Source organism: Cygnus olor, chromosome 16 (assembly GCF_009769625.2).
Source record: "Cygnus olor isolate bCygOlo1 chromosome 16, bCygOlo1.pri.v2, whole genome shotgun sequence".
Lineage (NCBI taxonomy): Eukaryota > Metazoa > Chordata > Aves > Anseriformes > Anatidae > Cygnus > Cygnus olor.
The window spans coordinates 16,289,109-16,303,890 of NC_049184.1; the positions used below are offsets into that span (position 1 = coordinate 16,289,109).

A 14,782-nucleotide genomic window follows, 5' to 3' on the forward strand; every position below is an offset into this window, starting at 1 on the left:
AGTTGGTTTAGAGGTACAAAGATGATTAAGGGACTGGAGCATCTGTCATATGAGGAGAGGCTGAGAGAGCTAGGATTGTTTAGCCTGGAGAAGAGAAGGCTCAGAAGGAATCTTATGCCTATTAATGCTGGAAAGGAGACAGTAAAGAAATTGTCTCCTCTGCGGTGCACAGTGACAGGACAAGAGGCAAAAAGTGCAAACTGAAATACATGAAATTCTGTTTAATCATAAGAAAAAGCTTTTTACAGTGAGAGTAGAACATTGGAACAGGTTGCCCAGAGAGGTTGTGGAGTCCCGAGCTTTGGAGATATTCAAAACCAACAGGACACTATCCTGAGCAACCTGCTCTAGTTGATCCTGCTTTGAGCAGGAGGCATTTTACTGAATGATCTCCAGAGGGTTCCCTTCCTCCCAACCTCACCTAGTGATTCTGGTTTTGCTGGGGGGGGAACAGTGCAGAATATGTTGGCAGGCCTAAGCTGCTTAGTAGCAGACTGGTAGAGATGTGGCTGCAAAGAAAGGCCCTACTCATGGCAAAGTACCCACAAGCAAAAAGGAAAAACAACTGTAGATAATGAATTTGAAATGAGTATGACTTGTGACAAGTGTTTCTCAGAGGCAGACACAGGAGAGAACATCAGAGGCCTGGGCTAGGCAGTATCTTGCAGGCCCTGCTATCAGTTGTGCTGCTTGTTTATGTTTTGGGAGTTATGCTTTTCTTATCACTCTCCACAGGAGAGCAGCAAGACTCCTACTAACTTCCCTCCCAAAGAGCTTGCAGCTAGCCCTAGTGTTTGATGGAGATACCCTCTCTGGCCCCATGGTTAGCTATATGATAGTGCCCCATAGCAGAGGGCTTTGGCAGGTGCCTAAGAGGACAAGTGTTCCACAACCAACTCTTCTTAGCATGTTTGCCTAGCCCCTCTCAGCTTACAGAGGCTGCTGCACGAGGCCTTCCTGAGCCAGCCTCCAGCCTTTCCTGTAAATCACCCACAAGAAACTTTCCTTCCTTGAGAATATCTTGCTCTCTGGTGATGAGAAGGCCTATACAGATCAACAAGTACCACTGTGTGTTTAATTGTGTCCCCAGGGAGTCCAGGCTCATGTACAGGATTCATGATGCAGATGACCATGGAGTTATGGATGGGGGCTGTACTGAGTCTGGCTGGGATGGAGTTAATTTTTTTCATAGAAGCCTGTTTGATGCTGTGTTTTAGATTTGTGACTAAAAGAGTGTTGATAACACACCAGTGTTTAAACTCTCACTGAACAGAGCTTGAACAGCATTGAGGCTCTTCTCACTCTGTCCCCCTGCAATGTGTAGGCTGTGATTGGGCAAGAGATTAGGAGGGGACACAGCCAGGATTTTATTAGTAATATATTAATTTATAAAAGGTGTGCTAATAAATATCGAATGACACCTTTCTCTCTTCCTTCAGTACATAGCCTTTTAAAGGAGAATAAATTTACAGCATTTTTTGCTGAAGGCTGTTGATGGGTGGACATGTAGATGACTAAAAGATTTTTTTTTTTAATTTTTTTTTTATTTTTCACCGTTCCAAACCCTCTGTATATGCAAGAGGACTCTCTTACATGGTTGATGTGGGACAATAGTGCAGTGCATGATGCCTAAGGGAAACATTAAGATAAAATTTCAGGCTAAGGAATAGCCTAAAAAAGTGAAAGGCACAGAAGGAAGAAAAAAAAAGGAAAAAAAGAGCAAACTGAGGGCTACAGGAAGCTCCAGCCATGCAGCTGGAAACAACACAGTTTTGTGGCGCAGCCTCAGGGAAGGACAAATGTGTTGCACCGGTTCAGAAGACAACAGTGGTACTGATTACCACCTTTAGTTACCAAAAGGATTGTAAAAGCAGAAGTGGCTAGAGATGTCTGCCTATGTAGCAGCAGATAATGAAGCTTATGTATAGAATAAAGCCAAACCAAACCAAACAACAACAACGAAGCCTAAACCAACCTAAGCAAGAAACAATTTAGTCCTAAATAATAGATAGAAGTAACTTTAAATAATGTGAAGAGAAGTGGTTTCATCAATCCCACCTAAAGCTTTGGAGAAGTGCTCTGAAAATCAGGGCCTCAATGGTCTTTTCGGTTTGTTTTGCAGGCTAACCATCCAAAACAGAAAAAAATGAAGAGAAGTAGCTCCACTTAGTGGTCCTGTCATTCATTTCAGTTATCTTCACTGAAAGAAAGGATCCAAGGATAGGAGCAATCTAGGAGAGGTATGAAAAATATAATGTTTGAAATAGAGGGAATCAAATTAAGTGCTGTCACTCTTTTATGTTAAACATTGAGGAAATTACTTATTAATCGTGCACATATGAGGGTTTGAGAGAGAATGCTGAACAGCAGAATAATATTAAACCAGAATAAAAGCAATGTTTCTCAAAGATTCTTCTGGCTCCCAGACCTGGTTTCCAGGCCAGGAGTTCTCAGACTGGCAGGCATTTTCTTCTGTCAGTGTTTTAGCAGACATTTTCTGACTGTATTTGTCCCATTATGCCAGGTTGCCTCTGTGGCTGTTCCCATCAAATGTGTGTTTCCTCTTGGGTAGCTGGGATAACTGTTGATAACAGTTTGCTGTTTCTGTGTCCCAAGGGCTGCACTGAGGACTAAGTAATCCATTCTTACCCTGTGGATATTGTTAACTGTAACTGGCTTAGCTTTGGTTTGGTTGTTTCTGTGTTTTTTGTTTTGTTTTGTTTTGTGTGTTTTGTTTTTAAATCATTTTATTCATTTATTCATTAGTTATCATTTTTGTTTTCTTATGTGCAAAGGGAAAAATATAATGCTAACTTTTTAGATTCATTGTCATGACTGAACTTGAAGAGATCAGAAAAATGGGTCTCCAAAGAAGAGAAACCCTACTTCTCCCAGTGAGGAGGGATCACTGTTAAATTGTCATCAGGATAGCATATCAATAATGTATAGGGCAGGGTCTGCATATGTAAGCAAAAGTATCATAACTGGATATACTTTCGTTGTGCATGACTTTATGCAACTATGAAGCATATATTTTAAGAGCTACAAGACACCATGTTATAATCTTAGGTGGATGGTATGTGACCAAAGCTACATAAAAGGAAGTGAGAGAGGGAAATTAATTGTAAAATGAGAGAAGTTTTGGTAAAAGTCAGTTACTGCAGCTCCAGGTTTCCTTTCAAACTCAAGATCTAAATCCTATTCCCAAAAATAAAAGATATGTGTGTGTTTGTGTGTCTGTGTGGCAGCTGCTCAGTGATTTGCTATATCAAGGGCAGGAGGAAGAGTTTACCCTTCCCCAGTGGGCTGAAGAACACTGGCCCATTAATGATGCTTAAGGTGTTGCAGGAAGAGGGGGAATACATTGGCACCAAGTCCCATAGCATACTTACTCCCAGGTATTGTTCAGCTACCTTAACTAATAAGCAGTTGCTTTATTCTTTGTACTCTTGACTGTGGTTCCTTCTTGCCGTTATAGAAAGTTCCAGAAGACGGTGCCCAAAGGCTGTCATTGGGTCTGAGTGGGTGGAAGCTGGAATCCCCAAAAGATTTCCTTCTGACATCTAACAAAAACGTCTCCCCTTTTAGTTTAAAACTATTCCTCATTGTCCTGTCATTGTCTGCCTGAGTAAAAAGTTGCTCTACATCTTTTTTATAAACCCCCTTTAAGTACTGAAAGGCTGCAATGAGGTCTCCCGGGAACCTTTTCTTCAGGCTGAACAGCCCCAGCTCTTTCAGCCTTTCTTCACAGGAGAATCCCCATCATTCAATCTGCTTTTGGTTGGACACTCGTGTTTTTGGTTCTTTTATTCAGGTGGAAGTGAAAAGCCAGCTGTCATTACATTCTTAGGATGTGGTTGCAGGCGATCTTCTTTCAGTATCCTAAGCAAGGCCCACACCACTGAGTATCATTGACTTCAATACAGCATCTCATACGTATGAAAACCTTATGGACAGGTTTGCTGTGTCAGTTGTGATTGTCTGCCAGGTTACTTAGCATCTTCACAAATTAACAGATTAGGAAGTGAAGGATTGCATGCTAATATTTCAGAGTTACAGTAAAGTAATGGCCAAAGGAAAACAAGTAAGAATCCCAAGCTTCCCAAGCTGGGTTTTTTCCTAGTTGCCGTCCACAGGAAACCACATGAAATTAAATAGCAAATATGGTTTACAGTGAACAGTGCATGCTTGTTTCTCCAAGTGTACATGTACAGGGAGGCTTTACAAAGAGGGCTCAAAATTCATGTTGCGAAGAAACCACACGTTCTAAAAATCATATCTGTGCATACACAATAAAAAGGCACAAAATAAAAATGCTGCAGTTCTGTGCCCCGTGTAACACCGTACCTCTGCCCCAGGGCTGTCCGAGGTTTCTTATCACAGAGCGCACCCTGCCGGCAGTCGCTCGGCTCAGCCCCGCCGCCGCCCTCTGGCTCGCCCGCGGCTCTGCAGCGGCCGCCTCCCGCGGCTCCCGAGCCAAGGGCGGGAAGAGACGCGCGCCCATCCCGCGTCGCAGGGAGGCTGCGCGAGCGCCCGGCGGGAAGCGGCACCCGGCAGTCGGTGGCGGGCACGCGCGCGGCTGTGGGATAGGGGATGGGAGGCGCCGCGGCGCAAGGGGGGTAGCCGCCCCTTCAGCGTCGCCGTCGGTGGGCGATGGTGCGTACCAACGGCCCCTCTGACAGTTCCCCACGGGCGCTGCCGCCGACAGCCCCGCGCCCCCGCCCCCCGGCTCCCTTCAGCCCAGCCCGGGTCTGGCAGCAGCCCTGAGGGCTGCCCCCGCCGCGGACCCCCCGGGGTGGCTCGGACGCGTCCCCGTAGGGATTCGCGCGGTTTAGCGGAGGGGAGCAATGTCCCTGGCTTTGCCAGAGCGGCCCTCGTCTTTGCCCCCACCGCTGTCACCCCTGGCGCCACCAGCGCCGCGGATGCCCGCAGGCGGGGCTGAAGCCAGGCGGTGCGCGGGTCCGGCAGCGGCTGCGCTGCCGGCTGAGCCGCGTCCGAGGCCACTGCCGGGCTGGCTGCGCGGCCAGCTCGATCCCATGGGGCTTCCAGGCTGTCGGGGGCGGTACTTGTGACCAGGGTTCGCAGGGTTCCGCACTACAGGTGGACGCGGAGGCCGTATTTTCTCAAATTTCTGTTTGTTGCTGCTTACCACAAATCACCACTTGCAGACATACTGTGATTATTGAAAAGGTGCGTCTGAGTATTGATAACAGGGTGTTCCCAGAAAGTAAATAAATGCAGGTAGCAGATACTGAGGGAATAACCACAAGTAATAGCAGCAATAAGAGGTAATCAAAAGGCAACTAGATGTAGTAAAAAGGAGTCATACAGCAGCAAATAGAGCTTAGTACGATACAGTAAACAAACACGGCAATACTATGGGAGTGAAAATCCTCACGATGGATTACAATTTAAGCATGCTATAGCAACTAATCAAGAGCAGCTGGGAGGGCATGTAGCCAGGACGGCTGACCACAGCGTGCGGTGTGCTCAGCAGTAAATGCTGGGGTAAAGACAGAGATGGGGCGGAGGGGAACTGGACTCCTTTTTTTTACTTTGCTTGCGCGTGCTGCTTTTGCTGTACCTTTTAAGCTGTCTTGACCTCAACACGTGACTTTTCTTGCTTCTGCCTTTCTGATTCTCTTCCCCCACCCTGCTCTTGAAGGGGAAGTGAGCAAGGGTCTGCCTGGGACTCAGGGCCATCTGTGGGGGCTAACCCACAACCTTTTGATAAATGCTCATATTTTCTGTTACTTCATAATTTTGAAAATGTTTTAATGAAACCATGCTTAGGAGTACGCTTTAAAGTCTCAGAGATGTTTGTGCTGTGAGGAAAAAAGTCGCACCGAGTTCTTAAACACCTTCAGAAAGGACCGTGACTTTCCTAGAGTCAGCTCAGGTGGCAGTCACCGGCAAAACAGAGCACACTGGCAGCTTGGCCCTTGGATGCAAAGTGCAAGGTGTTTCCTAAGTGTATACTCCTTTCTGAGGGGTGTTTTATTGTGTGCTGTCTAGCATCAGTTTTATCAATTTGCCTCTAATGGGTTTTGGTATTCCCAAAAGGACTGGGATTAAAGAATGGGTGTGTGCCTCAGCACTGCATAATTTTATTTTGCAGCCAAAATTTCTTGTTTTGTGGTTAAGTTTTCTGGTAGCTTGTATTTTGCAGAAAGCACTTAAAAATGTATTTAGGTTGCTTCCAAACAAGTAAAGAGAAAGTCCTTTTACCTTCAGGGTAGGGCTAATTTTCCCTTAGGCCAAAAAACATAGGAAGATACCACCTGCTACAACCTTTGGTAAGAGAGGACCAAGCATACCCGGACCTTCTTAAACAAACAAACCAAAAAAACACCACTTAAAAAAAAGGCAACAAAGAGGCAACTTCTGCCCGAAGTGGTGTAAACGCATAAAGCTGTCAGTGGTTTTTTTTTGTTGTTTTTTTGTTTTTTTTTTTTTAGCTCGCACATTAGCGCTGCTCCGGGAAGCCGTGCCTGTCGCTCTGCTTCTGCGGATGCGCGGAGCCGGCCGGCTCGCCTCAAGAGGGGGAGCCGGGCGGCGCCGCAGGACCCTTGCCCGCGGCAGAATGGCGGCGGCATTCTCCGGAGCAGGAGCCGCGCCGGGCCGGGCTCGGGTCGGGCCGGGCCGGGAAGCGCGGTCCGCGGCTTCTGCGGAAATGGCCCTTGTGCGGGGCAGAGGCGGCGCCGCGCCGGAGCTGGTCCGGACCGGGCGTTCGGGGGCGGTCTTCACTGCGCGGGGCTTCGGGCGGCTGGGGGAGAGGGGGGCGGAGCGGCGGGAGGTGGTGGCGGGGCGGGGAAGAGCGGCGGAGTCCTCTCTGGGTTGGATGGACTGCTCCGTCCCGGGGCATGCTGGGAGCTGTAGTTCTGTGGTGCCGGGCGGCCATGTGGGCTCCGGGGTGCGTGGCCGGTCTTTCCCCGAGCCGGGGCCGGGCCGTGCGCGCCGGGAGGCGCAGGTTGCCGCTGGCTGCGAGCGCGGTTGTCGGCGGTGAGGCGAGCGAGAGCCTTCGGGGGTGCCTCCCCGGAGCGTCGGGCCGGGAGGGGTGGGGGGTGCGGCGGCCGGGCGCGGGTCCTTGCTGCACTTGATCGTTGGGCTGCGCCTCGGAGGTTTTCCTTCTTGGAGCTGGTAAGCGCAAAGGAAAGCCGCGTAGTGCCTGCCAAGCTGTAGTAGCTTCCTAGAACTAAAATGAATTGGCCTGTCAAACTCTGTCTCTTTGTTGCTCAGTCTTTGGTACGAGAGGCTAAGTTTTGTCCCACCTCAGCTTTCAGAGTTGTCCTAGAAATAAACCGGTGCTTGCAGGGCTTTCCAGAACGCTGGTTGTGGTCGGTCAAGAAAGACGTGAGAGGCAATTTCTTTCTGTTTGTCTGTCTATTGATTATGTCCCAAGAGTTTTGCTTGAACTGTGTGCAATAAAAGAGGCCTCGGGCCCGTACTGAGCAGCAAGAGAAAGCAAAACTCCGGGTAAGCACTGGCCGTGGCAAAGTTGCTTGGGAATTGAGCGGCTGGGGGTCTTTCCAGCGGAACTCGGTACGCAGACAGAAACGTGACCTTCGAGGTCCCTGTCTGTCTTGCGTTGAAGCTGTGGTATTTGACCCATAACTGTATGGAGTTGCTAAATCCTAGAGGGGATGATAGAGACGTCCCTGTTTCAGCCTTTTTTGCCACAGTCCTTGCAGAAATTTTGGAAAAGTGAGTATTATTCTTCTCTTTAAATTCACCTTTTAAAGTATTCTTTCTGCAGACTCCTGTCCGTGGTTTAGGTACTTGATTTGCGTGAAACAGAGCCAGACTTTCCTATTAACTAGCGCCCCGATTGAAATTCCCTGTCATTGGAGAACAAGAACTATAAATGGTGCTTGGCAGTTTAAAATCTCTTGGCTTCTACAAAGGCTAACTTGCCAAAGCAAATAGGAAGTAGCGTAAAGTTCAGTAAAGACGCTGAATAGAAAAGGTCCTCTTCTTGACGGGAAAAGAGCTTTGCAGATCATGAGCTCTGTTTCCCATAGGGCTCCCTGCTTACCCTCCCGTTCAGCGATTATTGCAGCCTTTGACTGGTCCCCTCAGGTCCAATATTGCACAATCGTACTGCCGCAGACAGTACCTTAGCTTACTTTCCATCTCGTGCTGTGTTATACCCACAGAAGACTTACTTCAGCGTCAAATAAACCCCGTGCGAAGCGTCCCCGACTCATGCCAGTGGGACCATCCTGTTGTGGCTGGTAAAATCCAGGAACAGGATGATGCTTGGAAGAACGTAACCTATGGAGGAGCAGGCAACAGGTTTTCGAGACTGGTTTCCCTACCCCCCTGTGCATTTTGAAGGAGGCAGTCCCTAAGCTGATGCAATCCAACTGCATCTAAGCTGTAGGTTGTTACTTCCATAAGCTGTAAAGGAACTTAATGTGTTTTTTTTTCGTTGTTTTTTTTTTTGTTTTGTTTTGTTTTAAATCGAGGCTTGTGTGTGTGTGTTTGGCTTGTCCCGATGGCTGGTGTAGATGATCACTCACGTGCCCTTGTGCTGATGTTGGATCTGCCCCTCGGTAAAGGACCGCATCCTGTGTGTTCAGCTTTTCTTCCTTACCGTGTCGTATGTATGTATTTATTTATTTACTTTTCTGAAAGAAAGGGTGGATTTTTCATGGGTCTCTCTGTGAGCGTATCGAACCAGGCCGCAGTAAATATGCATAAGCGAGTAGGCTGCAGCGCGTACTGGACAGTATCAGAGTGCTACTCTGCTAGCAGTGGAGAGCCAGGTGAAGGTGTCCAGGGTAAGGGCCTGTTCTGTCTCAAGTTGAACGGAAAGTTTCTGAAGGTGAGCATTCCGGGGGATGTTTGTAGGACTGTTGTTAGACGATAAAAGTTCAGATGGCGGTCGACGAAGGGGATTTTGTTGGCTCTTTTAGATAGCTATTCCTACCGAAGGTCGCATCGGTTACAAAAGGTAGTAGTAACCTTGCAGTCTCTACGTTCTGTAGCGTCTGTAGCAAAATAAACTGGCAGATGAATAAATGAGCAGGTACAAATACATGTGGCTCTATAGCTGAGATTAAATAATGTGCAGTTTCTTCTGTGTTTTGTCTTTCAAAGCACGTTGTTGCCGAGCGCCTGAGCTTTTTGCATGCGTTACTGAGGAAAGGAATGGCTGCGCTTCTTCCCCCCTTATCCCTCTCTTTTTTTTTTTCTCTCCTCTTCTCCCTTGATGACAGGGACTCGAAATGTTTTCCTCAGATGTCCACGTGAAAATTTAAAAAAAAAAAAAAAAAAAAAAAAGGTGACGGTGAACACTGACAGAATTGGGTGACTTTTTCAAGGTAGAAGGCAAGGAACGTGGAAATTTCTAGTACGTTAGTGTTGCTCTGTTAACAAAACTGACGTACACGCCGCTTGCTGTTCCTATTTTTTTGTTTTTCTTTTCAGTAGTCTCCTCAGAAGTTGTTGTGGACACGTGTATCTTTTCTGTTCTTCCAGGATTCATTCTTCAGGAAAGACGACCATGAAATCCGAGGGCTGTGGACAACCATCTACCAGATGGTTGCTGCAGTTGCCTTTGGTCACGTCATTCGGGCTTTTAGCTCGCCCTTTCCTCTACCTGGAGTTGAATTTTTGTGCAGCGCTATGTTTGCAGTGGTAACCTTGCGGCCGAGGTGTTTTTGATTAGAAACGATCTTAACTGTAATAGTGAATTCACTGAGTGTGGCTTTGTATAATGACTCCCACGATCGTAACATCTTTCTCCTTTGTCACAGATAGGAGAAAAGCGCTTTCCAGAGAGATGGATAAGGAATTAATTATACCTCTGCCTCATCCTGTGAGACCAGAAGACATGGAGTAACTGTAAGCTGCGATTCTCAGGAGTCGCATGGCTGAGAGTCTCGGGTTCCTTCTCTGCCTGCCCCCCAGGGCCTTAGGCATGAGAAATCTTAGGCTTAATGTTTTTGCCTATGAAATACTGTCGCGTTAAGGGGCATAGCTGACTAACTGTTACGGTTCTGGTCGGATTCAGGGTACTGAACTATCACGGTCACGGGTTCACCTAAATAACGTAGCACACCCTCGCTCTAGTCGCGTTCAATGAGAACTGTCACGGCTAGGAACAATGCACTGAACAGCAATTTATTACAGCAACAAGGACACAGGTTCTTTGGATCGCCGGCGGTAAATTCACTGTCCGCAAAAGCAAGCGAGCACGCGAGCTCAGCGCTCAGTGGTCGCACCTTGGAGGCACGGAGCTTTTGGGATGGAGGTGTGTTTTGATCTTATGATGATACTAGAATGAGCAAAAGTTCCCTAGAGTACAGTGTTTTGTTAAAAACATGACAGGTCGTTGGCTCAGGGTAGCAAACGTGCAGCTTATCGGTCTCAGTGTGCACAGGAACATCGGGTCCCCATCTGGTCGCAGAGCCTATCCGTGGTGTTTCCACTCCGCCTTACGCTCCGTCCTGTTCCTTAGAGTCAGCACACCGCGTTCCCCTGGTGCGATAGCATGTGAAGTTGGAGGCCTAGGGAACGCTTAGGTAGCGCAGCTGCCCTCCACCCTGAAAGCTTCTTCAGTGCTGTACGCTTTCTTTAAAAGGTGAATATGAGTTTAATTGGCCTAGTTACTTCAGGCAATTACTCCGCAACTACCCAAAGCAGCGATAGTGAGAAGCCCACTTCCAGCATCCGCTCCCCACGCAGGGACGGACGGGTGGACAGACGGACGCCGCTCTTTGCCTTGCCCGCCAGGGGAAGGGGAGAACGACCGGGCAGGGAGCCCCACCGCAGCCCCCCTCCCGGGAGTCCTGCACAGCAGTTTAATAAAGTTTGCTTTCCGGCCCGTGCCCCCTTTGGTGGTTGCCGCCCCGGTAAGTGGCTGTCGCCGTCTGCGTGTGGGTGCAGGTTCCGTAGCGGGGTGGGTGTGGAGGGGGCAGGGGCCCGGAGGGGGGGTGGCCCCGTGTCCGTCGTCCGGGGTGCGGGGCCAGCCCTGCCGGGTGGGGGGGCAGCTGCCTATTGCGGGACCGGGAGGGCAGCTCGGTGCTGTCTTTGCTCCCCGGGCTGGGGGGGACTGCTCTGTGTGGTGGGGGCTGCTTGCAGAAGTGCAGGTGGGGGGGGGCTGGGGGTTCCCGGCAGGACCCCCAGGGCAGGGGATGGCGTTGCGGAGGCCGGGTCCCGCGGGATTGGCGGCTGGGGCAGGGAAAGGCCAGGCAGGGAGGGCACGGGGTGGCAGGAGCCAGGGATGCCACAGGGATGGCACGGGGTGGCACAAGCCGCCAGGAGCACCTTCTCCCCCAGCAAGCCGGGACTTGTGGTCCTTGGGCTCAGAGCTTCCCGTTGCCCACGTTGGGTTCGTTATTATTATCTCCCTGCCTTTTTTATCCCGGTAAAAAATGTACTGCTTCAGCTTGCCGTCGCTCAGCTTCCCAGCCGTGAGCGGCACGTTGCCCAAGACAGATCCTGAGGCCTCCCTGAGGCGGCGTGGGGTGCAAAATTTCTGCTGTTTTCGTTTGTGCTTCTTCTGGGAAAATGGTCTGGGAAGCTGTGCCTGCTCACCTCGGGACGCCCCCTGCCGGCGAAAGGCGGGTACTGCAGGCGGCGCTGGTCCGCGCATGCGCGGTGGCGCCCCCGGGCGCCCTCTGCCGCCCCCTGTCGGCGAAAATCGGGTACTGCAGGCGGCGCGGGGGGGCGCATGCGCGGTGGCGCCCCCGGGCGCCCTCTGCCGGCGAAGGGGGGGTACTGCATGCGGCACGGGGCGGCGCATGCGCGGTGGCGCCCCCGTGCGCCCTCTGCCGCCCCCTGTCGGCGAGAAGGGGGTACTGCAGGCGGCGCGGGGGGGCGCATGCGCGGTGGCGCCCCCGGGCGCTCCCTGCCTCCCCCTGCCGGAGAAAATCGGGTACTGCAGGCGGCGCTGGTCCGCGCTTGCGCCGTGGCTCCCCCCGTGCGCCCTCTGCCGCCTCCTGCCGGCCAAAGGGGGGTACGGCAGGCGGCTCTGCTCCGCGCATGCGCGTTGGCGCCCCCGGGCGCCCTCTGCCGCCCCCTGCCGGCGAGAAGGGGGTACTGCAGGCGGCGCGGGGCGGCGCATGCGCGGTGGAGCCCCCGGGCGCCCTCTGCCGCCCCCTGCCTGCGAGAAGGGGGTACTGCAGGCGGCGCGGGGCGGCGCATGCGCGGTGGAGCCCCCGGGCGCCCTCCGCCGCGCCCTGCCGGCCAAAGGGGGGTACGGCAGGCGGCTCTGCTCCGCGCATGCGCGGTGGCGCCCCCGGGCGCCCTCTGCCGCCCCCTGCCGGCGAAAAGCGGGTAGTGCAGGCGGCGCGGGGCGGCGCATGCGCGGTGGCGCCCCCGGGCGCTCCCTGCCTCCCCCTGCCGGAGAAAATCGGGTACTGCAGGCGGCGCTGGTCCGCGGATGCGCGGTGGAGCCCCCGGGCGCCCTCTGCCGCCCCCTGCCGGCCAAAGGCGGGTACTGCAGGCGGCGCTGGTCCGCGCTTGCGCCGTGGCGCCCGCGGGCGCCCTCTGCCGCCCCCTGCCGGCAAAAAGCGGGTACTGCGGGGGTGCGGATCCGCGCATGCGCGGTGGAGCCCCCGGGCGCTCCCTGCCGCCCCCTGACGGCAAAAATCGGGTACTGCAGGCGGCGCGGGGCGGCGCATGCGCGGTGGCGCCCCCGGGCGCCCTCTTCCCCCCCCGCCGGCAGAAGTCGGATACTGCGGCGGCGCTGGTCCGCGCATGCGCAGTTTTTTTTCCTGCGAGTGATGTTACTACATTGATTTTTTTTTTGGGGTGTCATCTGTTATGCTGCTAGATTTTTCTTCCTGTGTAGAAGAAGGGTTGAGCTCATTCCAGTTAGCTTCAGTAACTTGCTTTCTCATATTGTCATTTCAATATCCAAAGCTGAAGCAAAAACATTGGTATTGTTGCTGCTAGACAGACACCAGTTCTCCTGTCTGCGCTCTGCATGCTGTTCAGATAAGCCAGAAAAAAATAAAGGAAAAGAAAAACAGCTGCTGCGCCTCCTGCTCTCTTTCTACTTTCTCGTGCTTTGCCCCTCCCCTTTCCCAGGTGATTGGGTTTGGGTTCCAGGCAGAGCTTAATGGTAATTGAGTCACAGGCATGCCATCAGAGAGCTCATTCTGCCTGGGCTGCGCTTTGGGGTGAGTGCTTTGGTTTTCCTTCAGTCAGTTGCAGGGGTCTTTAGGTGGTTAAGAGTCTACGGACTGATGCGTTTCCAAGTAGAGATCGGTACGTCCTTCTTTTTGAGGTAACAACTAGTAGGATCTGTTAGAGGCAGCTCTGGGGAGGGCTGACAGAGGGCCCGAGACTGATTAAAGAGGCAGGATCCATGAAGTAGTGGGGAAGGGAAGAAGGTAGGCACTCCGGGTTTAGGAATTGATCCAGTAACTCTGTGCAGAGACCAAGGTAAGAAATATTAAGTATTGCCTTGGGGGTCGGGTGAGACTCCGTGTGATGTGTGACTGAGACATACTTTTGTACGAAGCGAGTGTGGAGAGTCCTGATCCGCGGTTCCGTAGCTCCGCGAGGGGCGTGGCCGGAGACAGCCGAAGCGTGAGATAAGAGAGAGAAAGGAAGCGTCTCGGGAAATTTGGTGTACGGTAGCCCTTGCACGGTAAAGTGCTTGGCAGTACGCCCCCATTTTCCAGAATCGGAACGTTAGTGTGTGGTACCCTGCAGGAGGGAAATTTCTGTAGCAGCACACTGACAAGGGCTAGGAAAAATGGGAAATATGAGTTCCAGGGGACAGGGAGATATCCCTGGGGGAGTGCCTGCCGACAGGTCTTCCTGAAGAATGATAAGAAACTGGAAAAATAATATCAAAATCAGAGGAGATGATAAAAGAAAGAGGAAAAAAAAAAAGGTTAAATATTGTGTATCAGTCAGGACAAAAGAACCAATTAAGGAAACAGCAGTGTTTTGGCCAAAATACGGGTCTGATGAAAATTCAGGCTTTAAATTTATACATAAACAATAAGATTCCTTTTTCGGAGAAGGAGCCAAGTTACGCTCCCTATAATCCTAATATTGCACCGGTGGCAGCAGCAGTCGCTCCAGGAAGGGAGACAGGGACTGTAATTAACACTATCCCTAGAGAAGGAGCGTACTCTAGGCTCTGGCAAGAATTAGATCAAGGTAGAAGAGATGCTGAGAATTTTGCCTTCCCTGATACTAACAGTACTAACGCTAACTGTGTATCCTCTTAGGTGAACTCCCCCCTCTCCTTACCAGCAGAGAGGTTAGGAGTTTTAAGGAGGAGACGAAGTCCTTAGTTGAGGACCCCAACAGGCTAGCTGAACTCTTAGACCAGTTCCTAGGACCTAACCTACGCTCTTGAGGGGGAATTATGTCTATAGGTATGTTGTTCACAGGGAAAGAAATGGGAATGATCGGGAGGAGAGCTGCTATACAAAAATGGGAGAGAGCTCATCCTCCAGGACCAGGGGTAATACCGGCAGGGTAGAAATACCCACTTGCTGATCCTGGCTGGAATAATAATAATGCACAACACAGAAATCATATGAGAGATTTGGGGTCAGAATGAGAAAGTACTCGTGGATGAATCCCAAGGACCTGGTATCCCAAGGTCTCTTGAAAGTTCATTTTGTGATTAAAGCCTGGCAAGATACACAGAAAAAGCTCCAGAAGGTGGGAGGATGTAGTGAACAGTCACTGTGGGGGGCCCTCCTGCGGGAGGCCCTGGAGGTGTATATCGGGTGGGGAGATGAGAAGGAAAAGCAGAGCGCGAAACTAATGGTATTGACGGTGTAGCAGGCAGTGAGGTGGAGGG

The 14,782-nt window shown here is 51.3% G+C and overlaps 1 long non-coding RNA gene across 6 annotated transcripts; it reads left to right on the plus strand.

Annotated features, from left to right (window-relative positions):
* Positions 1-5,203: 5,203 nt before the first annotated feature.
* On the plus strand, positions 5,204-9,340 carry LOC121079080. 6 transcript variants are annotated; one of them, XR_005824857.1, is made up of 2 exons: positions 5,204-7,704; positions 8,157-9,340. It is a non-coding gene; the product is annotated as an uncharacterized LOC121079080 (long non-coding RNA). The 6 variants fall into 6 exon arrangements; XR_005824858.1 differs by having other exon boundaries at positions 5,204-7,140; XR_005824860.1 differs by having other exon boundaries at positions 5,204-7,002.
* Positions 9,341-14,782: the final 5,442 nt, after the last annotated feature.